This window comes from Bos mutus, chromosome 24 (genome assembly GCF_027580195.1).
Source record: "Bos mutus isolate GX-2022 chromosome 24, NWIPB_WYAK_1.1, whole genome shotgun sequence".
NCBI lineage: Eukaryota > Metazoa > Chordata > Mammalia > Artiodactyla > Bovidae > Bos > Bos mutus.
This window is the reverse complement of record NC_091640.1, coordinates 49,127,631-49,153,409: the sequence shown is the minus strand read 5'-3', so window position 1 is coordinate 49,153,409 and position 25,779 is coordinate 49,127,631. Positions and strand designations below refer to the sequence as shown.

The 25,779-nt window shown below is 39.6% G+C and overlaps 1 protein-coding gene across 3 annotated transcripts in view; it reads left to right on the top strand.

Annotated features, from left to right (window-relative positions):
* The window catches only part of DYM (dymeclin), a 395,381-nt gene that overhangs the window by 29,655 nt on the left and 339,947 nt on the right, over positions 1-25,779 (top strand). The gene's annotated exons all lie outside the window — the stretch shown is intronic.

Sequence of the window (25,779 nt, the reverse complement as noted above, 5' to 3'; positions counted from 1 at the left end):
CATCCCATAGATTTTGGATCATTGTGTTTCTTTTTTCATTTATCTCCAGGTTTTTTTTTTTTTTTTTCTCTTTGATTTCTTCAGTTACCTAGTAGTTACTTAGTAGCATATTGTTTACTGTCTACACCTTTGAGGTTTTCTGTTGGTTTTTTTTCTTACAACTGATCTCTAGTCTCATATTGCTTGATAGGATTTCAAGAAAAAATGGATTAATTCCTAGGATATACAATCTTCCAAGACCAAATTAGCAATAAATAAAGCATATGAGCAGACTGGTTACCAGTAATGAAATTGAATCAGTAATCAAAAAGCTCCCAAAAAACAAAAGTCCAGGATGAGATGGCTTTACAGGTGAATTCTCCCAAACATTTAAGGAAGAAATAACACCTACTCTTCTCAAGCTATTCCAAAAAACTGCAGAGGAAGGAATACTTTTGAACTCATTCTGTGAGACCAGTGTCACCCAGATACCAAAAGCAGATAAAGACCACACACAAAAAAAGAAAATTACAGGCTAATACCACTGATGCAAAAATTATCAACAAAATATTAGCAAACTAAATTCAGTAATACATTAAAAGGATCATACACCATGATCCTTGATGAAAGTGAAAGAGGAGAGTGAAAAAGTTGGCTTAAAGCTCAACATTCAGAAAACTAAGATCATGGCATCTGGTCCCATCACTTCATGGCAAATAGATGGGGAAACAGTGGAAACAGTGTCAGACTTTATTTTTGGGGGCTCCAGAATCACTGCAGATGGTGATTGCAGCCATGAAATTAAAAGATACTTACTCCTTGGGAGGAAAGTTATGACCAACCTAGATAGCATATTGAAAAGCAGAGACATTACTTTGCCAACAAAGGTCTGTCTAGTCAAGGCTATGGTTTTTCCTGTGGTCATGTATGGATGTGAGAGTTGGACTGTGAAGAAGGCTGAGTGCTGAAGAATTGATGCTTTTGAACTGTGGTGTTGGGGAAGACTCTTGAGAGTCCCTTGGACTGCAAGGAGATCCAACCAGTCCATCCTAAAGGAGATCAGTCCTGGGTGTTCATTGGAAGGACTGATGCTAAAGCTGAAACTCCAGTACTTTGGTCACTTCATGCAAAGAGTTGACTCATTGGAAAAGACTCTGATCCTGGGAGGGATTGGGGGCAGGAGGAGAAGGGGACCACAGAGGTTGAGATGGCTGGATGCCATCACCGACTTGGTGGACGTGAGTCTGAGTGAACTCTGGGAGTTGGTGATGAACAGGGAGGCCAGGCGTGCTGCAATTCATGGGGTCGCAAAGAGTTGGACACTACTGAGCGACTGAACTGACTGACTGACACCATGATCAGTTGGGATTCATCCCAGGGAAGCAAGGATGATTCAGTATCCACAAATCAATATAATATACCATATTAACATATTGAAGACCAAAGCATATGATCATTTCGGTAGATGCAGAAAAACTGGCAAAAATTCAACATCCATTTATGATTAAAAAAAAAAGAAACCCTCAACAAAGTGTAGATATAAAGGGAACATACCTCAATATATGACAGGCCCACATCTAATATCATGCTCTGTGGTGAAAAATTCAAAGCATGCTCTAAGATCAGGAACAAGACAGAGCTGTCCACTATTGTCCACTATTTTGTTCAACAGAGTATTGGAGGTCCTAGCCAGAGCAGTCATAACAAGAAAAAGAAATTAAAGGAGTCCAATTTGGAAAGGAAGAAGTAAAACTGTCATTCTTTACAGATGACATGATACTACGTATAGAAGATTCTAAAGATACCACCAAAAAACTATTAGAACTAATAAATGAGTTCAGTAAAGTTGCAGGTTACAAACTCAGTATACAGCAATCTGTTGTGTTTCTGTACACTAACAATGAACTATCAAATAGAAATTAAGAGAATAATCCTATTTAAAATTGCATCAAAAATATTTGGGAATGAGTCTAAACAAGGAGGTAAAAGATGTATAGTCAGAAAACTATAAGACATTGACGGAAGAAATTGAAGACAACACAAACAAATGGAAAGGTATACCCGGCTCATAGATTGGAGGAATTAATATTGTTAAAAAGACCACACTCCCAAATGCATTCTATAGATGTAATGCAATCCTTATCAAAATACCAATGGCATTTTCTATGGAAATGCACGAGACACTAAAGAGCCAAAAATATCTTGAGAAAGAACAACAAAACTGGAGATATCACATGCTCTAATTTCAAACTATACTACAAAACTACACTGATCAAAATAGCATGTTACTGGCACAAAAACAGACACAGATCAGTGGAACAGAATTGAGAACCTAGAAATAAACCCATGCACTTATGTTCAGTTAGTCTATAACAGAGGAGGCAAGAATATACAGTAGGGAAAAGAAAGTCTCTTCAGGAAGTGGTGCTGGTAAGATTGGACAGCTACATGTAAAGGAATAAAATTAGAGCATTCTTTAACACAGTATACAAAAATAAAATGGATTGATTACTTGACATAAGACCTGAAACCATAAAACTCCTAGAAGAAAACATGGGTAGCATATGCTCTTTGACACTGCTGTTAGCAGTATTTTTTGTGTATGTCTCCTCAGGCAGGGGAAACAAAAACACAAATAGACTAGTGGGACTCAATCAAACCAAAAAGCTTTTGTAGAGCAATGGAAACAACTGAGAAAATGAAAAGGCAGTCTACTGAATGGGTGAAGATGTTTGCAAATGATCTATCAGATGAGGGATTAATATCCAAAATGAATAATACGATGAGGGATTAATATCCAAAAAGAACTCATACATCTTAACATTAAAAAAAAAAGAACAAGCAACCAGATTAAAAAAATGAGATAATGCGGATACACCTTTTTCCGCTGAAGGCATACAAATAGCCATTGGACACATGAAAAGATACTCAGTACCACTGATCATCAGGGAAATGCAAATGAAAACCAGAGTGAGATACTATATCACATCTGTCAGAATGGCAATCATCAGTTCAATTCAGTTGCTAAGTCGTGTCCGACTCTTTGCGACTCCATGGACCACAGCATGCCAGGCCTCCCTGTCCATCACCAACTCCCGGAGTTTACTCAAACTCATGTCCATTGAGTCAATCAAAAAGACAACAAATATGTGTTGGTAAAGATCTGGAGAAAAGGAAAGCCTTGTGCACTGTGGGCAGGAATGTAAATTGGTAAAGTCGAACTGTGGTGCTGGAGAAGACTGTTGAAAGTTCCTTGCACTGCAAGATCAAACTTGTCAGTCCTAAAGGAAATCACCCCTGAATATTCATTGGAAGGACTGATGCTGAAGCTGAAACTCCAATACTTTGGCCACCTGAGACAAAGAGTTGACTCATTGGAAAAGACCCTGATGCTGGGAAAGATTGAAGGCAGGAAGAGAAGGGGACCACAGAGGATGAGATGGTAGGATAGCATCACTGACTCAATGGACATGGGTTTGAGCAAACTCTGGGAGATGGTGAAGGACAGGGAGGCCTGGCGTGCTGCAGTTGTGGGGTTGCAAGAGTCGGACATGACTTAGCAACTGAACAACAACAACAAAGTCACTATGGAAAAAAGTATGGAGTTTCCTCAAAACATTAAAAATAGAACTACCATACAGTCCAGCTATTGCCCTTCTGGGTATTTTTCGAAAGAAAAAGAAAATGAGATACATGAATCCCTATGTCCATTGCAGCATATTTACAATAGCCAAGAAATGGAAGAAACTAAAGTGTCTGTTGATTGCTGAACGTATCAGAATTCATATAGTCATTTACTTTTACCAGTTGGATTGCTTCCAGTGTTTTCCTATTACATATAATACAGCAATAGCCTTATATGTATGGTAGAAGTGATTTCTATCCTGTGAGTAAAGGATGGTAAAATTACTTCCATTAATTCAATTCCTGTTGGCAGGGCATGAGAAACAAGTGTTAACAGGTCAGGAAGAGACTTTATGGGGCACTGATAGTGCTTCCACACGTATTTCTTGTTTATTTGAAAACTGATAAGGCTGGTCACATGTGGTGGCCTGGCAGCTCGGAGGGTCCTTTGACCGCAGAGGACTGACTGGAAAGATCAAAATCTGTCCACGTGTCACCCATTTTTGGTACACTTGTTGGAAAGCTGAGGATTAGAATTGTGATTCCTTGGGGGTTCTTGTTAAGTGGATTTGGTGAAGGCATTATTTTAAGGAGTTTTCTTTGAGGTAAGTGAGTGGTAGATTGAAAAGTCAACAAACTTTTACTAACACACAAGGCATCATTTTCTGGTTTATGCACTCTAGTGATAGAGACAAACAAGTTAACTAAGTACAACGCAGTATTTAGAATATTAGAACATGAAAATGAAGAAAAGTTGAAAGATGGGAAAGGGAGACTAAAATATGAATACTTTGATACTCATATTTGATGCTTCACAGTTTGAACTTCACACATTGTAATAAAGAAAAAAAATTGATGTTGATTAAAAATAGACATGCACAATTGGACTATGTCTAAAGGCTGTTTCTTGACTTTGTAATCCACAGATTTGCAGTAAAATCCTTAAATGTATTTCATGTAATGTATAAATAACAAAGATATGAAACATATTAAAAACCAATATCTACGTCTCAGCTAAAAAAATGATGCTTTCTAAAACTGTTTTTGTTTACTTGCTAAGTCGTGTCCGACTCTTTCATGACCTCATGGACTGTATAGCTTTCTAGGCTTCTCTTTCCATGGGATTTCCCAGGCAAGAATACTGGAGTGGATTGCCAAAAGCTTTTATTTTAAATTGATATTTGATTAGGGCATTAACACTGAATGAACTTAGCTTTCTAGATTTGAGAGCAGTGCTGAGCAGTGTAGTGACCCTTGGATGCTTACCAAGAATGAGAATCATTTTGCCAAAAAGTGGGCAAAGCATAGAGAATAGAAACAGCAGAACATGATCGGGGGAGCATAGATTTTGGAGTCAGAGTGACTTTGTCTTGCACCTCAGCTCTGCTGCTTATTAGCTTTGTGAATTTAGAGTGTGTGCATGTGTGTTCAGTCCTGTCCGACTCTTTGTGATCCCATGGACTGTAGTCCATCAGACTCCTCTGTCCATTGGATTCTCCAGGCAAGAATACTAGAGCAGGTTGCTGTTTTCTCCTCCAAGGTATTTTCCCAACTGAGGGATCAAACCCAAATCCCTTGTGCCTCCTGTTGTTGGCAGACGATTCTTTACCGTTGAGCCACCTGGGGAGCATAGGGAAGCCCCTTAATCTCACCGAACTTGTTGACGGTTCTGTAAAATGGCAATGATATTACCTACCATGTAGATTTGTAGGAAGGAGAAAAACCATAATGCACATAAAGTGTCTGACTTTCCTCTTCTCTCCCATTAATTTAAAAGATCAAGGTCTCTGTCTTGAGAGTTACTCTAAAATACTTGAGGGGGTGAAAATAAGCAACACAGATTTAACCAATTTTCTTATGACTGTTTTATTTTCTTATTGAAAATCGTATGACTCTTTTGAATTAATCATTCAACTATTTTAAAAATTAGGCCAAACACAGAGTATGGTAATATTTGTCAGTGTCCTTTTTATAAAGGCTACTTTTTAGAAACCTTTATTGCATAATGAAAATTGTATTATGTATATTGAGCACTAGATGGTGCTCAAATAAGGAAGAAGGCAGCTTTTGGCACAGTCACACAATCACTAAGCTTATTTTTTCTCAGTACCAAAGTAATGCATGTTTAGTACCTTTATATACAGGAAAGCTCAAGGAAGGCAAAAAAAGATTAAAATAATACGAATCCGAAATAACCGTTCTTGACTTTTGGTGAATATCTTGTCAGTTCTCTCATTTAAAAATGCTTGTACCATATTCCACACATTGTTTCTTTAACTCACGTGTTCTCATGTCATTGTTTTCACATCACATAATTTTAAGTGATTATAGAATGTTTTGTCTTAAAGATTTCCATAATTTATATAATTGAATGTTTTGGTTGTTTCATATTTTTTTTTTATTAAATGTAAAACTATGATGAACTTCATTGAAATCAAATCTTTGTGCTATCCCTAACTGTATATCAAGGCTTCCCTGATAGCTCAGATGGTAGAGAATCAGTCTGCAGTGCAGGAGACCCCGGTTCGATTCCTGGGTCGGGATGAACCCCTGGAGAAGGGATAGGCTACCCATTCTGGTATTCTTGGGCTTCCCTTGTGGCTCAGCTGGTAAAGAATCTGCCTGCAATGCGGGAGACCTGGGTTTGATCCCTGGGCTGGGAATATCCCCTGGAGAAGGGAAAGGCTACCCACTCCAGTATTCCGGCCTGGAGAATTCCATGGACTGTATAGTCCATGGGGTTGCAAAGAGTCGGACATGACTGAGTGACTTTCACTTTCACTAACTGTGTAACTAGAGTGAGTTCTTAGTAGTTGATTTGCTGGTAAAGCAGTCTTTTTTTTTTTAAATCACATAAATCTTTCATTGTATAAAAGTTAGAAAATACAGAAACAAAAGGGAAAATAATAGTGTATCCTCATCCCATAGAGATTACCACTTGTGATATTTTGGTATGTTTTTCCATACTTAAAAAAAATGTTGATTTGGTGCATTGGGTCTCATTGCATCGTGCGGATCTTTTGTGTGGTGCACCGACTCTCTAGTTGTGGTGTGTCGGCTCAGTAGTTGCGGCATGTGGGCTCTCTTATTGTGTGTCTCCCATTTGTTAGGCAGTGTTTTTAAGGGCTGGAAACTTTGTAGTGAACGTGAGGGACAAGGTTCCTGTCCTCATGCAGCTTATAGTTTAGTGGAAGAGATGGGCACTGAACAAGTGAAGAAATGAATGAATGAGTCATTTCTGAAAAATGAAGCAGAGCAAGCTCATGGAGAGTGGTCGAATGGGAGCAAATGCCAGTGGGAGATTTCTTTAGCCAGAGGGTCTTGGGGAAGCAGCATTTAAGCAGATGTGAGTGAAATCAGGGAGCTCTGCATTTTCTGGGGAAAGAGTATTCCACCAGATAGAAGGAGCAGCAAGTGTAACAGACTTGAGGCAGGACTGCATTCTGCATGTTAGAGGAATAGCAAAAAGGCCAGTGTGGCAGAGCAGTGAGCAAGGAAACAAATTACATAAGGACTCTTGGCCATGGTGAAGATTTTTTGTGCTGTGTGGTGTTCCAGAGTCGAGCATGCTTTCATGTTGGTATTTGGGAATTTAGTCTAGTCTGCTGTAATTTATTTTCTTGCCTGGAGAATCCCAGGAACGGAGGAGCCTGGTGGGCTTCCGTCTATGGGGTCACACAGAGTCGGACACGACTGAGGTGACTTAGCAGCAGCAGCAGCTGTAATTTATTAACTCTCCTATAATGTAGAAAGGTTTTACTCACATAGTTTGTTTATTGTGGTATCATTTACATAACATAAAACTTACCATTTTAGCCATTTTTCTTTTCAGTTTAGCCATTTTTAAGTATATGATACGGTGGCATTAAGTACATTCCCAGTGTTTTACAGTGATCACTGCTCTCCATTTCCAGAACTTTCCATCATCTCAAACAGAAACTGCACATTAAACTCCCTATTCCCCCACTTCCCCAGACCATGGTAATCTGTACTCTGCTTTTTGTCTGTGAATTTGCCTATGCTCGGTACCATGTATAAATGGAATTGTTTAATATTTATCCTTTTGTGTCTGACCTTTTTCGCTTAGCATAATATTTTCAAGGTTAATTCATGTTGTAGTTAACACACATCAGAATTTCCTTTCTTTTTAGAATGAATAATACCATTGTATGTATTTCCCACATTGCATAGTGTTTTTTTATCAGTTTGTTGTACTTTTTATATTTCTTTTAAATAAATGCCTTTCATTTCTCTTCCACATTGTTAGGTTCTGGTTCTCTCTCTTGATTTCTTTTTTTCAGGGATCCTCTTTGTATTATAAAGAATATGTCCATTCTCCTAAGAGACTGGACTGATGTAAACACAAGTGTTAATTTAGCAGTTACTTATCGAGTATGTGCTATGTGCCAGGTGCTGGGCTCACTGCCTTAGGTGGGTTTCCTCATCTAGTTCTCACATCAGGTCTGTGAAGTTGGTACTATTAATATCCCTGCCTGTCAGAAAACAGGCTTGGGAAGGTTTTCCCAAGTTACATGGCTAGTAGCTAGCATGCTGCTGCTGCTGCTGCTAAGTCGCTTCAGTCGTGTCAGACTGTGCGACCCCATAGACGGCAGCCAATCAGGCTCCACCGTCTCTGGGATTCTCCAGGCAAGAACACTGGAGTGGGTTGCCATTTCCTTCTCCAATGTGTGAAAGTGTAAAGTGAAAGTGAAGTCGCTCAGTCGTGCCTGACTCTTAGCGACCCCATGGACTGCAGCCTACCAGGCTCCTCCGTCCATGGGATTTTCCAGGTAAGAGTACTGGAGTGGGGTGCCATTGCCTTCTCCGTAGCTAGCATGGACCAGATTCAAACCAGCTTTATGTATCTCCAGAGATGAATTCTGTTGGGTATCATGCTACATGGTCTCCATTTGGAAGTATAGACTGATCACTGTCTGAGCTTCAAATAATGGCTAAAGAGATGCAACATGAACTTACAGATGCTCATCTTCAAGAAAACAATCCCCTGTTTTATATACTCAGGTTTTCAAGCTCTTTGAAAATGAGGTTTGTAACAACACATACTTTGTTTGAGTGTGATTATTTACAATATGAATGTAATATATTATTTACAATTAATATTGATGGATAACCTTGCCTCAAGTGGAGTGTGCCTTCTCTGTTTAAGGGGAGCTGCCAGAATGAGCCTTTCTCAGAATTTCTTTTTCTGTTTCCTTAATTGAGAAACAGGAAAAGAGACTTTTACTAAATTAGGTCATAAGTTTTTAACTGACAGAAAGTATTAAGTGACTGTACTTTTTTTTCTTTGAATTTTTGATGCCTGTCTCTGCTTTCATATTTTTATTCTCTTTGGCCCACTTTATGTATGATTTTATTAGAGCTTCTCAAGTTGAAACAATCTCCTCTGTCATTAAGGTGGGCCTGGGATAACTCCTAAACCGTTTCCTAAACTCTGTTTTTTTCATCATATGTTCAATTGAATGGTGACCAAGATAGTGTACTTGGCCATTTTGTAAGGGAATAAATAATTTGAGACTATTTTTTGCATCTTATTTTCCCAAGTTGAGGAACCAAAAGAAGTTCAGTTTTTACATCTTGAGTCAAAACCTTTGTTCCCCCCTTTGTTTTATGTATATACTTTTCTATGCAGAATCATTTGAAAAGACACTTGAGTTTGTCCAGGGTTGATTGATCCCTTAAACTAAAAACTTAAGTGGGGGAAGACAACTAATTCTGTTTAAAGCATTAAAATAAGGGAGAAAATGAGTTTTGCTCCAAGTGTACCCTTCTTCCCTTTTCTCACTACGTTGGTTGGAATCTGAATTTTTAAGTCATTTTTTCTGTTGCTTTCTTGAGAAAAAAAAATACTGTATGATCTTGCTGGTAGTTGCTGAAATTTTGACATTTTAATAGTTACGGTTTCTTTCATTTTGGCAGTTGAATGACAGCATATAGGATTGTCCGTGAATCACATGAATATAAATACTTTTTGGTTCTACTTGGTGCATTAAAAAGTGCTATAATAAACTTATATGCAGTTTTTATCCTTTGACTTTTTCCTATGAATAGACTCTTTTAAAACCTTAACGTTCCCACAGTTTAACCACTGAATGGGCTGGTTTTGTTAGTTTTGTGAATGATTTCCGTAATTCTTTCTTTGCTAAAGTAAGGGGGAAAATGTCTTTAGAAGTGCTTCTATGCTTTTCTGAATGGTTACTTGTTGATTTTACTTAGGTTGTGTCTTAAACTGACAAACATACAATCTGTTGGAGAATGTATGCTGTGGGCTGAAAATGACACTTGTTAATATAAAGTGTCAATTTTGACATCATTTTATAGTGGAATTTTCAGTGAAAAAGACTTACAAATTTTCATGTTTATTTTATGAACCTCATAGCTACTTAAATTGTTTAGCAAATCAGTGTCAGAAATCTATGAATAAATCTCCCCTCCACAATTTTCTGCCCATCTGCTTTTCATTAAAAGATTTGAACTATGAGTTTATCATCTTTTGTCATTGAGATTCATATATGAGATTGGTGTGCTTAAAAGCAAAATAAAACCAGTCTAAATTACTGAAAGTTGTGAGAAGGGAATATGTAATTTAAAATTTTAGCTTTCTTACCAAACTATAGTTTATGATTTCTAGCTATTACAAAAATGATCTATCATCCATCTTACCACTTTCCTTATTAGACTTAATTTTTCTGTTTTCTTCTACTTCTTTGTCATTCAGATACTTTTTAAATGATTTAAGTCATAACAGATATAATTTTTATAATGGATAATACATCTCTGACAACTTCATTTAGGTATATATGGAAACTCTGATTAGTTACTTGTAATATTCTAGGTTAATGTTATGTGGGTTTGCCTTAATAAAAATGTAGCTAAATATTCATATTGAAAGTGTATTACGTGGACTTCCCTGGTGACTCAGATGGTAAAGAATCTTCCTGCAGTGCAGGAGACTTGGGTTTGATCCCTGGGCTGGGAAGATCCCTTGGAGGAGGGCATGGCAACCCACTCCAGTATTCTTGGCTGGAGACTCCCCATGGACAGAGGAGCCTGGTGGGCTGCAGTCCATGGGGTCACAAAGAGTCAACACAACTGAGCGACTAAGCACACATTCTTATTTTGTGACCTGAGTTACTTAGCTTCTCTGTTTCTGTCACTTGTAGAATGATGATAGTCCTATTTCCTTAGTCAACTTTTCAGAGTTTTTAAAAGAAGTCACATGAAATCATCAAGGTGAGAGAACTTAGAATAGTATATAGGCTTATACATACTGCTTCCTTGATGGTTCAGATGCTAAAGAATCTGCCTGCAATGCAGGAGACCCAGATTTGATCCCTGGACTGGGAAGATGCCCTGGAGAAGGAAATGACAATTCACCCCAGTCTTCTTGTCTGGAGAATTCTGTGGACAGAGGAGCCTGGTGGGCTACAGACCATGGGGTCACGAAGAGTCGGACATAACTGGGCAACTAACACTTTCACTTTATACATATTGCAAGCTAATCAGCAGATATATTTGCATATCAACAGTTAATATGCTGAAGTCTTTTTTTTAAACAAACAAGTTTATTAACATGTATATGTCACATGTACCTGGAAGATACCCAAGGAAACTTAGTACCTCCCCAAGATGGCCAAAGCCACCTGCTTAAGTATCATCTTTCAGTTCAGTTCAGTTCAGTTGCTCAGTCATGTCCGACTCTTTGGGATCCCATGAATCGCAGCACACCAAGCCTCCCTGTCCATCACCAACTCCCAGAGTTCACTCACATACACGTCCATCGAGTCAGTGATGCCATCCAGCCATCTCATCCTCTGTCGTCCCCTTTTCCTCCTGCCCCCAGTCTCTCCCAGCATCAGAGTCTTTTCCAGTGAGTCAGCTCTTCGCATGAGGTGGCCAAAGTACTGGAGTTTCAGCCTTAGCATCATTCCTTCCAAAGAAATCCCAGGGCTGATCTCCTTCAGAATGGACTGGTTGGATCTCCTTGCAGTCCAAGGGACTCTCAAGAGTCTTCTCCAACACCACAGTTCAAAAGCATCAATTCTTTGGCGCTCAGCTTTCTTCACAGTCCAACTCTCACATCCATACATGACCACTGGAAAAACCATAGCCTTGACTAGACAGACCTTTGTCGGCAAAGTAATATCTCTGCTTTTCAACATGCTGTCTAGGTTGGTCATAACTTTTCTCCATAACTTAGGAGTAAGCATTTTTTAATTTCATGGCTGCAGTCACCATCTGCAGTGATTTTGGAGCCCCCTCCCCACCCCCAAAAAAATAAAGTCTGACACTGTTTCCCCATCTATTTCCCATGAAGTGATGGGGCCAGATGCCATGATCTTTGTTTTCTGAATGTTGAGCTTTAAGCCAACTTTTTCACTCTCCACTTTCACTTTCATCAAGAGGCTTTTGAGTTCCTCTTCACTTTCTGCCATAAGGGTGGTGTCATCTGCATATCTGAAGTGATTGATATTTCTCCCGCAATCTTGATTCCAGCTTGTGCTTCTTCCAGCCCAATGTTCCTCATGATGTACTCTGCATCTAAGTTAAATAAGCAGGGTGACAATATACAGCCTTGACGTACTCCTTTTCCTATTTGGAACCAGTCTGTTCCATGTCCAGTTCTAACTGTTGCTTCATCTTTAGCTAAAGACAAAAGAAAGGTTTCTTTTGGTTGAGGGAGTCAGGGAGGAAGGCCAGTTACAGGAAGTTACCGGGAAAAGCTCAGGCTTCTCTGTCCATGGAATTCTCTAGGCTAGAATACTGGAATGGGTAGCTGTTCCCTTCTCCACAGGATCTTCCCAAGCCGGGGATCTTCCCAATCCAGGCATTGAACCCAAGTCTCCATATCGTAGGTGGATTCTTTACCATTGGAGCCACCAGGGAACCCCAAAAGCACAGATTACCAAAAGGTAAATCTGAATTTAAATGCCTTCTCCATTGGTAAGCGTTTCTGGAAATTTAGTCATTTTTCTCTTCCTGGTAATAGGAGACACCTTTACATAAATGAAGATTGTCTTTATAAGTGTAATTTCACCTTACAAAAAGGTAACTCTTACCTCGTTTTCTGACTTCCCTGGTGGCTCAAACGATAAAGCGTCTGCCTACAATGCGGGAGACCTGGGTTCAATCCCTGGGTCGGGAAGATCTCCTTGAGAAGGAAATGGTAACCCACTCCAGTATTCTAGCCTGGAAAATCCCATGGATGGAGGAGCCTGGTAGGCTACAGTTCATGGGGTCGCAAAGAGTCGGACATGACTGAGCGACTTCACTCACTTACTCACCTCGTTTTCAGAGCTTCTCTTGTTTCTGCAGTTTCTCAGTATAACCAACTCAAAATGATCTTTATATCAAAGAGACGTATTTTGGGGTGGCACATTCTGCTCCCCTAATTCCCAACTTTGAGACTGCCTGATTAAGTTCTATTTTTTTTTTTAAATAATTTTTATTTTATTTTTGGCTGCACTGGATCTTCCTTGCTGTGTGCGGGCTTTCTCTGGTTGTGGGGAGCAGAGGCTACTCTCTAGTTGGCGGTGCGAAGGCTTCTCACTGGGGTGGCTTCTCTTGTTGTGGAGCGCGGGCTCTAGGGCACGCGGGCTTCAGTAGTTGCGGCAAGTGGGCTAAGTGGTTGCCATTCCCGGGCTCAAGGGCACAGGCTCAGTAGTTGTGGTACACGGGCTTGGATGCTCCGTGGCTTTTGGGATGATCGTGGATCCGGGATCCAGCCTGCGTCTTCTGTATTGGCAGGTGGATTCTGTTATCACTGAGCCACCAGGGGAGCCCCCATTGAGTTTTACAATATAGAAGCTGAGTGAACCATTCCAAGTGAACCTTATCTCAGTGAACCATTCCAAGTCCTGAGAATAGGATCATTGTTCAGTTAAAGGGTCATGTCTCATTTCAGGATGCAATTTTTCAAGTGAGCTTCCAAAATTAGGCCTATATGGTACAAACAATCAGATTTATTAAGAGTCATTTCTATAGAAACATAAATGAAGGTTAATGATTGAAGTAGAATGTAAGCCCAGTTTCTGAGTCTTGAGAGTAGCTGGTTAAGATTTCTAGATGTTGGGCTCAAAGAATCTTTTTTCTTTTTGTTGTAAAATATAACTAACAAAATACACCATTTTAACCATTTTTAGGTGTACATTTCACTGGCATTAAATGCATTTACACTGTGTGCAAATGATCACCATCTAGATCACCCTCTAGAACTTTTCAACTTTCCAAGTATATGCTGAAGTCTTTGAATATACTTTTTTTTTTGACCACGCTGAGAGGCACATGAGATCTTGGTTCCCTGACCAGGGATTGAACTCAGGCTCCCTGGCTTGGAAGCACAGAGTCTTAACCGCTGGAACTACCAGGGAAGCCCTGAACATATCTTTTTTTGTAGAAAGTTAAACAGTTCTTTTCCTAAGTCTGCTCTTCTCATATTGGAATACTCCCAAATTCTAAATTATTTGAGTTCAAATTACTGAGACTCTGCTAAATATAAACAGCACTTAGTTGCAATTTTGAGTTTTTAAAAATAAATTATTTTCCTCTGTAGTGTGAATAATTTTTTTAAAATTTCTGATTTTATGTGGGAATCTAAATTGGTTCTGCATTTGAGAACATGATAAGATTTTTCTTAGGTTGCATTGTTGTTCTACAACTAATTGGTAAGTTTCTTTCCTAAGATTATATACTATTCCGCCTCTTTTTCCTTTCTTTAATCTCTGAGATCCAACACCACGGCCTGACAGTTTCCACTGGCACTCTTGTGTTTCTTAAAAATTCAAAGTGTGTACAGATGAAGAACAAGACACATGGGTTGATAGAAAAGACTCAAAATAGAAAAAATATGTTGGATAGTAGAAACTGCCTGAAGGACCACAAACAATTCCTTCTGAGGCTGTATGTTGGCCCTGTGATGTAGGTCATAGGTCATTAGTTACCAGCCTAAGTGTGCAGTTTCTGTTAATTCCAGTGGTGAGTATTTTACCGGCCAAGTGTAGCCTGTCTGACCTGTTACACCAGCTGACTGAGATATTGTAAATAACTCATATATATTTTTGAGTAAAGTATTAGTTGCTCAGTTGTGTCCGACTCTTTGTGACCCCACGGACTGTAGCCTGCCAGGCTTGTCTGTCCATGGAATTCTCCAAGCAAGAAGTACGTGTGACAATTATCAGGAATAGATACTAAGTTCATTAGATGACCCATTTTATATATTCATTTTGGTTGTGGACACTTGAATTCTTGAACTACAGGCTTCATATGAAATTAACTTTGTTCCCCTACCAATGAATGTTCCTTCTTGTTTCATTTGTCACTTTTGGAAAATTGCTTGTCATCTGACACTGGTACTCTGTTGATGAATGAAGGAATGTATGCTGTAACGCTGAGCTCTGGTCTTTTTATTTTCATATACAAACTAATGGCAGTGTCTCCCTGAGGTTGTGGTGGAGAGCAGATCTAACCATAAGGCCAGGGTTGTTTTTATTTTCTTCTGTCACCTTGTGAACTGTGGCTGATGACATCTGGACACATTTTCTGCATAAGGGGGTAATACAATTGATCATCTCTTTTTATAATGGAAAAATATCCACAGTTTTAAAACATTTTTAATTGGAGGAGGATAATTGCTTTACAGTGTTGTATTTCTGCCATAGAATAGCGTGAATCAGCCATAAGTATACATATGTCCCTTCTCTCTTGAGCCTCCCTCCCACCCCACCCCCCATCCCACCCCTCTAGGTTGGTTGTCTCAGAGCTGAGTTTGCTGTATCAACTACTTTTTACTTTGTATTTGCTAAGTTTCTTCATGTTCTATCACAATCGAGCATTTCGGTATCCTCTTCACTATACCATTCTTCATATTAAGGCCAGAGTTGTTTGCCATGTCAGAGGATTGTAATTCAGAGTTTAAATCCAGAGAAGTTGTAAACTCTGTACAGTGGTTCTTGATATGCCCCACCTCCACGTAAGCTAATACAAAAGTTGATTGCCTGGTACAGTGAATGATTTTACGTGGTGTTGGATAGAAATTAAAAAAAAATTATAGTGGCATGATAATTCGCCAGTTAGATGTTGCATCCTTTATGAGTTCCTCTCCATAGGCCATTTTAAAGGGGGCGGGGGGAATCTGAATTTGTCATGAAGGTTCTTATGCTTGCTTACTGTCAACATGTGCTTATCTGAATATAAAAATCATTGGATTTGGTGGAAAAGATCTGGGTTTGTAATTTTTCAGATTTAGGAATATTTGTGGGTTAAGTGACAGTTATGCATTTTGGTGGGAATGGTAATTGGTTAGATCTTTCTGGAATGCAATTTGCAGTATTCACCAGAACAGAAATGTCATTGATCTAGCAATTCCATTTCTAGAATTTATATTAAGGAGATGATTGGACAAGTTTAAGAAATGTATGTAGAGAGATATATGTGTAAAGACAGTTGGTAGCAATGTTTATGATAATTGAAAATTGCTAGCAATCTAAGTGCCAGTAAGGAGATGTGATGAATGAACAAGCAAATGAAAATGGTGCACCTGCACACTGGAACAGTATACAGGCCGCGATGACGAGTGTCTATAGACACAGAAAAACCCACAGCATGTTAAGTGGTTAAAGCCAGTTACAAAGTCATTCATACAGCATAGTCTTGTTTAAGCAAGACTGTGTTTTATATATATGTATTTTAAAATGTATATATTTATATAATTCTTCTGTTTTAAGTTTTTATACCTTTATTTTTATGATTTTTAACTTGTTATTTTGAAATAATTATAGCTTCATAAGAAGTTGCAAAAAAAAAAAAAAAAAAAAGAGAGATTTCTTGCATCCTTCCCTGTTTCCCCCAGTGGTATATCATCTTTTGTAACTCTAGTTCAGGACCCAAACCAGGAAATTGACATTGGTATAAGCCTCAAAGATTATTGAGAGTTCGGCAATTAGTGGACTCATTTGCGTCTGCATGTAGTAGTTGTTTAATCACTAAGTGGTGTCCGACTCTTTTGTAACTCCATGGACTGTAGCCTGCCAGGCTCCTCTGTTCATGAAATTTCCCAGACAGGAATACTGGAGTGGGTTGCCATTTCCTTCTCCAGGGGATCTTCCCAACCCAGGGATGGAACCTGTGTCTCCTGCTTGGCAGGCAGATTCTTTACTACCGAGCCACGCGGGAAGCCATGGGGAGCTCTGGACAGTTGTTTCACGTTAAACACCACCACAACTAGATGCATCACTATTTCATCCTGGCAGGGCTCCCCTGTGCTTTCCCTTCATAGCCACACCCATTTTTGTTTTATTGGAATATAATGCTTGCAATGTTGTGCTGTACAATGAAGTGAATCATTGTATTCACTTATGTATGTATACATATATCCCCTCCCTCTTGGACCTCCCTCTAAACACCCTCATCCCACCCCTCTTGATGGGACCCCCATCCCACCCCTGTAGGTCACCGCAGAATGCCGAGCTGAGCTCCTTTGCCTTATAGCAGGTTCCCACTAGCTGTTTTACACGTGGTAGTATACGTATGTCGGCCCCAACTCCCAATTCATCCCACTCTCCCTTTCCCCAGCCCTTTGTCTGCATGGCCATTCTCTACCTCTACTCCTGCCCTAGAAAATAGGTTCATCCGTTGTTTCTACCTTCCCCATCTCTAAACCCTGGCAGCCACTAATCAGTTTTCTGTCTCTATGATTTTTTTTATTTCAGGAAGGTTATTTAGAATCATACACTATGTAACATTTTGAGATTGGCTCTTCACTCAGCATGTATCCTTGAGTTCTCTTCAAGTTGTTGTGTATATCATAGTTTACTCCTTTTTTTTTTTTTTTTTTTTTGCTGAGTAGTATTCTGCTGTGTATATACTATAGTTTGTTTAAACAGTGACCTATTGAAGGACATCTGGATTGTTTCCAGTTTTTGGTTTTTATGAATAAATCTTCATGAACATTTGTGTCCAGGTTTTTGTCCAGGTTTTTGTGTGAACGTAAGTTTTTATTTCTTTGAGATAAATACTTAAGAGTACAATTACCAGGTTATGTGGTAAACATTTAGTTTTATACAAGACTGCCAAAACTGTTGTCCAGAGTGGCTGTATCATTTTACATTCTCTGAGTAATGTATGTACTATCCGGTTTCTCTAAATCCTTGCCTGCATTTGATGCTATCACTCTTGTTTATTATTTTAACAGCTCTGATAGGTGTTTAGCGTTACCTCATGGTGGTTTTAGCATAGTTCGTTTTTGCAGTAACAAATAAAAATCAATTTCCTTTTTAAAAAAGAAAAATTGCCTTGATTTAAGTTTCTTTTCTGCCACTTATTAAACATCATTTAATACTGAGAAGTTTTGCTAGGTGAATAAGGAATATTGATTTCCTTTGTAATCCACTGAGGTTGTGATTCTACTGTAATAACATATTACTGGAAATAAAATCAAAGCAGATCATCTGCCATTGTTTGACATAGCTGTTTTGATGCTATTTCAAAATGTAGAACTACTTCAAAAATTACTACATTATGCTGTCTACTTCCCCTCTGCCCTGTAGAGAGGAGAAAGGTGAAGATTGGTAGATTACTTATAAGATGCATTAAGGAATAAATAAATGCAAAGTTGACAGTTTAACATTCATGGATTTGTTTCCATTTGTTGTTGCGTATGTGGAGCTGAGTGCTGAGTACTTTCTGTGTAGTGTGAATTGCACTCTTAAGCATTTATCTCAAAAAAATAAAAACTTACGTTCACACAAAAACCTGTACTTTCCGAGTACATTATAATGTAGCCCTCAGAGCTATCCTATCAGATAGTCGCATTCTTACCTTCATTTACACGTGAGGAAACTGAGTATCTTGGCTAGTCCTACCAATTGGAATGAGGAAGCTGGAATTGAAATATGTGGCTTTGGAATTTTTCATATATGGGGGCATACGTTGTCTTCAGTAATGGGAATGGTTGGAAATCTTATGCCAGAATGAGTTTGTTAATTGATGGTAATGGTTAAATTGAGAGGTAGCACACTTGGGGTACAAGAATTGAAAGTGACCAGCCTGTAAATCTAGTGGCTGTAGAGTCATCCATATTATTTCCGTTGCTATTTCTTCCTAGTGTTCCAATTTGGTGTATTATTTTAGTGGAATTCAACTAGAATTTTTAAAGATAATGTACTTGACTGAGTTCTGCTCTAGTACCAGTTAGTGGTTTATCCAAGCTTACTGGCCCAACAGTGGGCAACACTGGTCAGTTAGAGTGGTTGCTGGGTGAGCACACGGTTAGGCTTTGTTGTAGGCACCTCTGGGGGCACTATTATTGTTGTTGTTGCTGGTCACATTATCTTTTGTCTTTTGCTAAAAATCTGAGGATGATTGAAGACATTTAACCATCGTATACCTGAAGCACCTTGCTGGTGCTATTAAGAGTTCTGTTAGTGTATATTTTTGAGTGTCTGTTTATTGGTTTCCTAGTTTATGTAGGATAAAATCCAAACTCCTTAAGGTGGTATTAAAGTTCTTCTCTCTTTTGCTTTTTTTTTTTTTTTTTTTTTACCTTGCAGGGCTTCGCTGCTACCTACTCTCCCCACTTACTTTCTCATGGCTTTCTCATGGTGAATGTTGGTACACTCAGCAGAGGTGGCGGAGATGACATTGATTATTTGAGACATAACTTAGAAGTCGTCCAGCCGTGTTACTGATACTCAGTGGGGCCTTTTGTTGTGGAAACTCTCACTGGAGTGGGTAGAGAATGAGAGGTTGGTGTTGATGACAGTTCTCTCCCGAGGGATAGTCTCTTCATGAAATCAGAGCAGAGAAGGGGATAGACTTAGGATATAGCCCAGAAATGGCTGTGGTAATGTTTAAAGAACTTTCCTGAAGTTTTGAAAATCTTGATAACCATTCCCTCACTGAATTATCTTCAGGAAAGCCAGTGGAGATTCTTAAAACTGGACAAAGCCCTAGACCAGTTTCAGACACTCCCATGTGCATGACAGATTCTCGAGCATGGCTCTTCAGCTCCATCGGTCCTGTTGTCCACGGGGATGTCACCTGTAAAACTGAGATTCCTGTTCTGTGCATCCATCTGGTTTTGTTGCTGCTGGAGTGATAGCGCTCTGAGGAGGAGGAGCCTGGTTTGCTCTCACATACAGGGATTGCTTTGGACAGAGCCACACCTGATCCTTAGATCAATAAGATTGTTTATCTAGAGTTTAGTTCCCTTAGCAAATGTTTGCTTGAGGTGACTAGTTTTCAGTATTTATTCCTAATCTCCCATTAATGACGTTTCAGATGGACCTGGTTGTGGAGTTAATGTATACAGGAAGTTTGAAGACGTCTGCGATGTTAATTTATTTAATCTGTATTGGTGTGAATATTCAACTGCTGCTTCTTTGCCCCCCTGTTGTATGCTTCTGGTGCCCCAGAAGCATTGTTGCTTTCAGAAACAGTATTCAGTTTCTAATTGTAATTGTCTTGGAAACAGGCATATTTTTCAGTTGAGTTTTACTTTTATTTACTGCAAATGATGATTTGTTAGTTGCCTGCTGCCAGAACATCTGAGCTCATTTGTTTAATTCAACAGTACTGTGCATAGATGCCTGTAACATGCGGCAGCAGTTACCAACCACCCCAGTTGCTTACCACCCCTTTTTAGCTCTAAATCAAGCAAATGGGAAAGAAGATTATTCTTAAAATGTTCCAAGAAGTTTAGAAAATTGGAGGATAGGAGGAAAGGAATTCTATTATAACAGTCAGTGTGTTGCTTTTGGCAAGGGCGTCCCTGGCTGATTTCCTTTGTAGAAATAACACTTCAGAGTCCAGAAAATGCAACAAACAGAGCTCTGTAAATCCTTAATTTCATAGGTAACTGTCATGTGTTTTTCTTCTGGCTGAGCCACTGTATCAGGCGTGGTGGGGGAAGGCATGGGTGAAGAAGACACTTTCCCTCTTCTCACGGCTTATAGTCTGGACATTCAAGACGCTGTGACCTGTGGTGGTGCTTTTTGAGGAGATGTGGTGGCTGGGTATAAGCTGTGTTGGATCGTGGCCATCTGTAGGGGACCCAGGCCCTAGGAGCCTAATCGCAGAATGGCAATGCTGGCCGGCTCACCACCAAACAGAGCTTTCCAACAAAGGTGGGATAGTTCCCTGAGTGACCAGATATATTATTTTACATTTGGAAACAAATCTGGTTTTGAATTGTGCTGGAGAAGACTCTTGAGGGTCTCTACCACTGCAAGGTAGATTGACCAAACCAGTCAATCCTAAAGGAAATCAACCCTGAATAGTCATTGGAAGGACTGATGCTGAAGCTGAAGCTCCAATACTTTGGCCACCTGGTAGAAACAGCCACCTCATCAGAAAAGACCATGATGGTGGGAAAGACTGAAGGCAGGAGGAGAAAAGACAACAGGATGAGATGATAGAATGGCATCACCAACTCAGTGTACATGAGTTTGAGCAAATCTGGGAGATAGTGAAGGACAGGGCAGCCTGGCATGCTGCAATCCGTGGAGTCGCAAAGATTGGACCTGAATTAGTGTCTGAACAACAATAACAAAGGTGTCTTTAAAAATATTTTAATAAAAAATTAAACTTGGGGGTGGACATTGCCTTGAAATCTAGAGAATGTGAAGTGTTTCCTGAGGGATGGGAAAGGAATTAATTTTGTCCTCTTAAGTGCCTGACAAAAGGCTTTCATTGATTTGGTGCATTTTTATTAAGTGCCTCTTTTGTACTAGGCTGGGACTGTGTTGATGAGCCAGGAGCCCCCTGTCTAGTGGGGGACATAGATAACTGGTTTGTCTTGCTACAGGGTGCTCAGTTTCATGATTGAGTACTTTTGGGATAGAAACCAGGCTTCTTGCCAGGGCTTAGGTAATCAGAGGTGGTTCCCTGAAGGAAATGGTGTCCAAACCATCCTCACTGATACATGTTGGAATTAATTCTTTTTTCAGGCTAATACTGTATTCAAAAGAAACCAGAACCTTGTTTTGGTTTTTGTTTTGTGAACACTCAGTACCTTTCTGTTGAGTGTAAGTTGAGAAACTGAACTCTGTACTCCAGCCATCTGGTATATTTCTCCAGACTTGTAGTTAGTTTACTGTTCTCCAGTGTTGACTAACCTCTGCTTCCCTAAATCTGCCAGGCTGTCTGTGACTGCCATGCCTTTGCATACACATTCCTTGTGTCTTGAAAGTCTTCCCTTTTTGTCTGCCCAGCTGCCTTCTCTTCCTCCTTCGGGACAGTTACTTCTTCCGGGATGCCTTTCTTAACTGCTCATAGGGTGGGTTGGGTGCACCTCCCGGAAGCTCATGCATAGGGCTGGGTTTGATCTCTGTACTTTCCCTGCACCAGAGTCTGGTTCTTCACTCCAGTGTGTAGCCTGGAGGCAGAGACAGCATATTTCACAGAGCCCGGCATGTCCTGGGCACCCAGGCAGTGTTTGTTGAACAAGTAAATTCTGAAGCTTTTGAAGGTTATAGCCACATGTGTATAATTGAAGCTCTTGGTTCCAGCTGGTTTTAAGAGAGTGTTACTGACTGAAGAAAGTAGACATACCAGTGAAACAGATTTTATACATGTGGTCTAGTTATTAACCTCATAAAACTCTTTACAATCTTATGCATTTTATACCTCTTTATTTTTATTTTTTGCCCAAGTAACCCATAAACTGAGTAATTCATAGTTCCTACTTGTTGCCAACTACTAATGTGTATTATTAAATCTGACCACAGTGATGTGTTAATTAGAAGTCTTTTGCTTATTAGCAGAAATCAATTTGATTTAGCATATGTCAGTAAAAGGAAGGGGCTTATGTGATGAAGAGACAGGACTGTCTCGTAGAATCCCAGAAACACAGCTAGGCTTTAGGAAGAGCTGGTCCTAAGAATTAGAATCCTGAGTGTCCTTTTTGTTTATCTCTGCCACTCCATGGATAGAGGATGGCTTCCTGTAACCCTCAGCTTGGCAGCCCATTTCCAGCCATGTGGATAACCCGTCTTTCCATCTCAATTCCAAATTCCCTAAGACTCTGGCATAGCTTAGACTCTGATCCAGTCAGCTGTGGCTGGGAAGTGGGGTCAGGCTGAACAAGCCTATCTGCCTCTGCTCACCCCTGAGGAGTAAGTTGGTGGGACTGTAGAAGAAAGGGAAGGGACGACAGCAGACAGATAATGTGTGGTGGGCAGATACTCCAGAAATACCTAATGCAGGGATAAAGACCAGGGACATATGAACAGTTGGACTGTACAATCATTTCTAGGTAATTTTGGCTAAGAGTTTTTCAATCTTAGAAGAAACTTTAAAGATTTACTTTGAAAAAATATTTATCTTTGAATATGAATATAATTTGGAGCTTCCCTGGTGGCTCAGAGGGTAAAGTGTCTACCTGCAATGCAGGAGACCCAGGTTTGATCCCTGGGTTGGGAAGATCCCCTGGAGAAGGAAATGGCAACCCACTCCAGTATTCTTGCCTGGAGAACCCCACGGATGGAGGAGCCTGGTGGGTTACAGTCCACGGGGTCGCAAAGAGTCAGACACTACTGAGCGACTTCATTTTCTTTTCTTGAGATTCCTAAGGTAATAGCATATTCACTGAAGTAGTTAGTTCTAGCTTTGTGTGTATGATGGGGAAACAGTGGAAACAGTGTCAGACTTTATTTTTTGGGGGCTCCAAAATCACTGCAGATGGTGACTGCAGCCATGAAATTAAAAGACTCTTACTCTTTGGAAGGAACGTTATGACCAACCTAGATAGCATATTCAAAAGCAGAGACATTACTTTGCCAACAAAGGTCCGTCTAGTCAAGGCTATGGTTTTTCCTCTGGTCATGTATGGATGTGAGAGTTGGACTGTGAAGAAGGCTGAGCACTGAAGAATTGATGCTTTTGAACTGTGGTGTTGGAGAAGACTCTTGAGAGTCCCTTGGACTGCAAGGAGATCCAACCAGTCCATTGTGAAGGAGATCAGCCCTGGGTGTTCTTTGGAAGGAATGATGCTAAAGCTGAAACTCCAGTACTCTGGCCACCTCATGCGAAGAGTTGACTCATTGGAAAAGACTCTGATGCTGGGAGGGATTGGGGGCAGGAGGAGAAGGGGACGACAGAGGATGAGATGGCTGGATGGCATCACTGACTCAATGGACGTGAGTCTGGGTGAACTCCAGGAGTTGGTGATGGACAGGGAGGCCTGGCATGCTGTGATTCATGGGGTCACAAAGAGTCAGACACGACTGAGTGACTGAACTGAACTGAACAACACTTCTTATGCATGATGCTGACTTCAGTTGCTGGGAGACAAGTTCTGGAGTAGCTTTAATAGATATAAAAGGTTAGACTGGCATGTATGTGAAGTTTTCTAGTAGCCACATTAAAAATGTAAAATGAAACAGGTGGAATTCATTTTGAAAGTATATTTTATTTGGCTCAACATATCCCAAGAGTTACAATTTCATTAACATAAGGACTAATAATGAAGTATTTTCTGTTTTTTTAACAATCTTTGAAATCTGGTATGTATTTTGTATTCCAGTGCATCTCGGTTTGGACTGGTCACATTTCAAGTGGTCAGTTACTACGTGTAACTAGTGGTTACCATATTGGACAGCATAGTTACAGAAACCGTTAAAGTAATCCATTTTCTTTCATAGTTTCTCTAAAATTTTCTTGTCAAAGGCGTCCGTACTTATGGATTGTTCTTTTCAAAATATGCTTCAGCAGCAACAACAGAGCACCCTGGGAGGTAGGGATTTTTCAGCTCGCCCTGAAAGAGTTGCCCATGTGGAGGATTTGCCGTGTGCCATGTGTATTGGCAGAAAAGAACAACATTTTCAAACCAGTTACCACGCTGTTAAAGGCTGGTTCTTGTTCTTCCTAGACTACTGATTCCTGGAATGTTACTTAAACTCCTTGGAAGCCTCTGTTTGCTTATCTATTAAAATAGGGTTTTTAACTGTCCTGCTCATTAGAAAAGGTTTTCATATGCTAATAAATTTGAAAGGGCTTTGAAAAACTTCAGTTTTTATGTTACACAAGCGGAAAGCATTATTTTTATTTATTAACAGGGAAAAAAGTACTGCATTTTGGCATCAGTAGTAGCTATCATTGAGGTTTTACTTTATGCCAGGCACTGTTCTAAGTGCTATATTACATAATTTAATAATAACAACACCTTTTGAAGCAGGTACTTTTTTTTTTTTTAATAATTTCTGTTTTATGTATGAGAAAGCTAAAAGTTAAATCATCCCAAGTTTACACAGCTAGTAAGCCGTTGAATTGGAATGCACTTTGTTTTAATTGTGGCAGAATACATATAATGTAAAATGTATCATTTTAACCATTTCTAAGTGTTCACTTCTGTGATATATGTACATTCACATTGCTGTTTAATTATCTCCACTATCCATCTTGGGAACTTTTTCATCTTCCCCAACTGAAACTCCATACTCACCACATACTAGCTTGCCATCTCCCTGCTCCCCACCTCACTGTTCCCAAACATGCCAGCAGCAACCACCTTTCTACTTCGTCTCTATGGGCTGCCTACTCTAGGAACCTTACATATGTGGAGTCATACAATATTTGTCTTTTTGTGACTGGCTTATTTCACGTACCGTAATGTCTTCAGTGTACATCCATGTTGTAGCGTGTGTCAGGATTTTCCTTTGTAAGGCTGAAGTTTGTGCCAGCGTTCATCCTTTGGTGGACGTTTTGTTGCTTCTACCTTTTGGCTGTCGTGAGTAGTGCTGCTGTGTATCAGTGTACAGTATCTCTCCGACTCTGCGCCTTTAATCCTTTTGGGTATACACTGCTGGATCATATGGTAGTTCTGTTTTTGATTTTTTGAAAAATTGGCATACTGTTTTTCACAGTACTTGCTCCATTTTGCATAACCGTCAGCAGTACACAAGGCTCCCAGCTTCTCTACATACCCTCCAACACTTTTTTTCATTTTCTTTTCCTTCTCTTTAAAAAAAAATGGATGTGAAGTAGTAATAATTGTGGTTTTGATCCGCATTTCTCTAAATGACTAGTGATATTGAACATCTCTTTTCTTATACCTGTTGGCTATTTTTATGTCTTTGGAAACATAAAGTTGCAAAATCTGAATCCTTTGCAGATATTTGAATTGCTTTTTTGTTGTTGTTGAGTCAGAGTTTTTTAAAAATATAT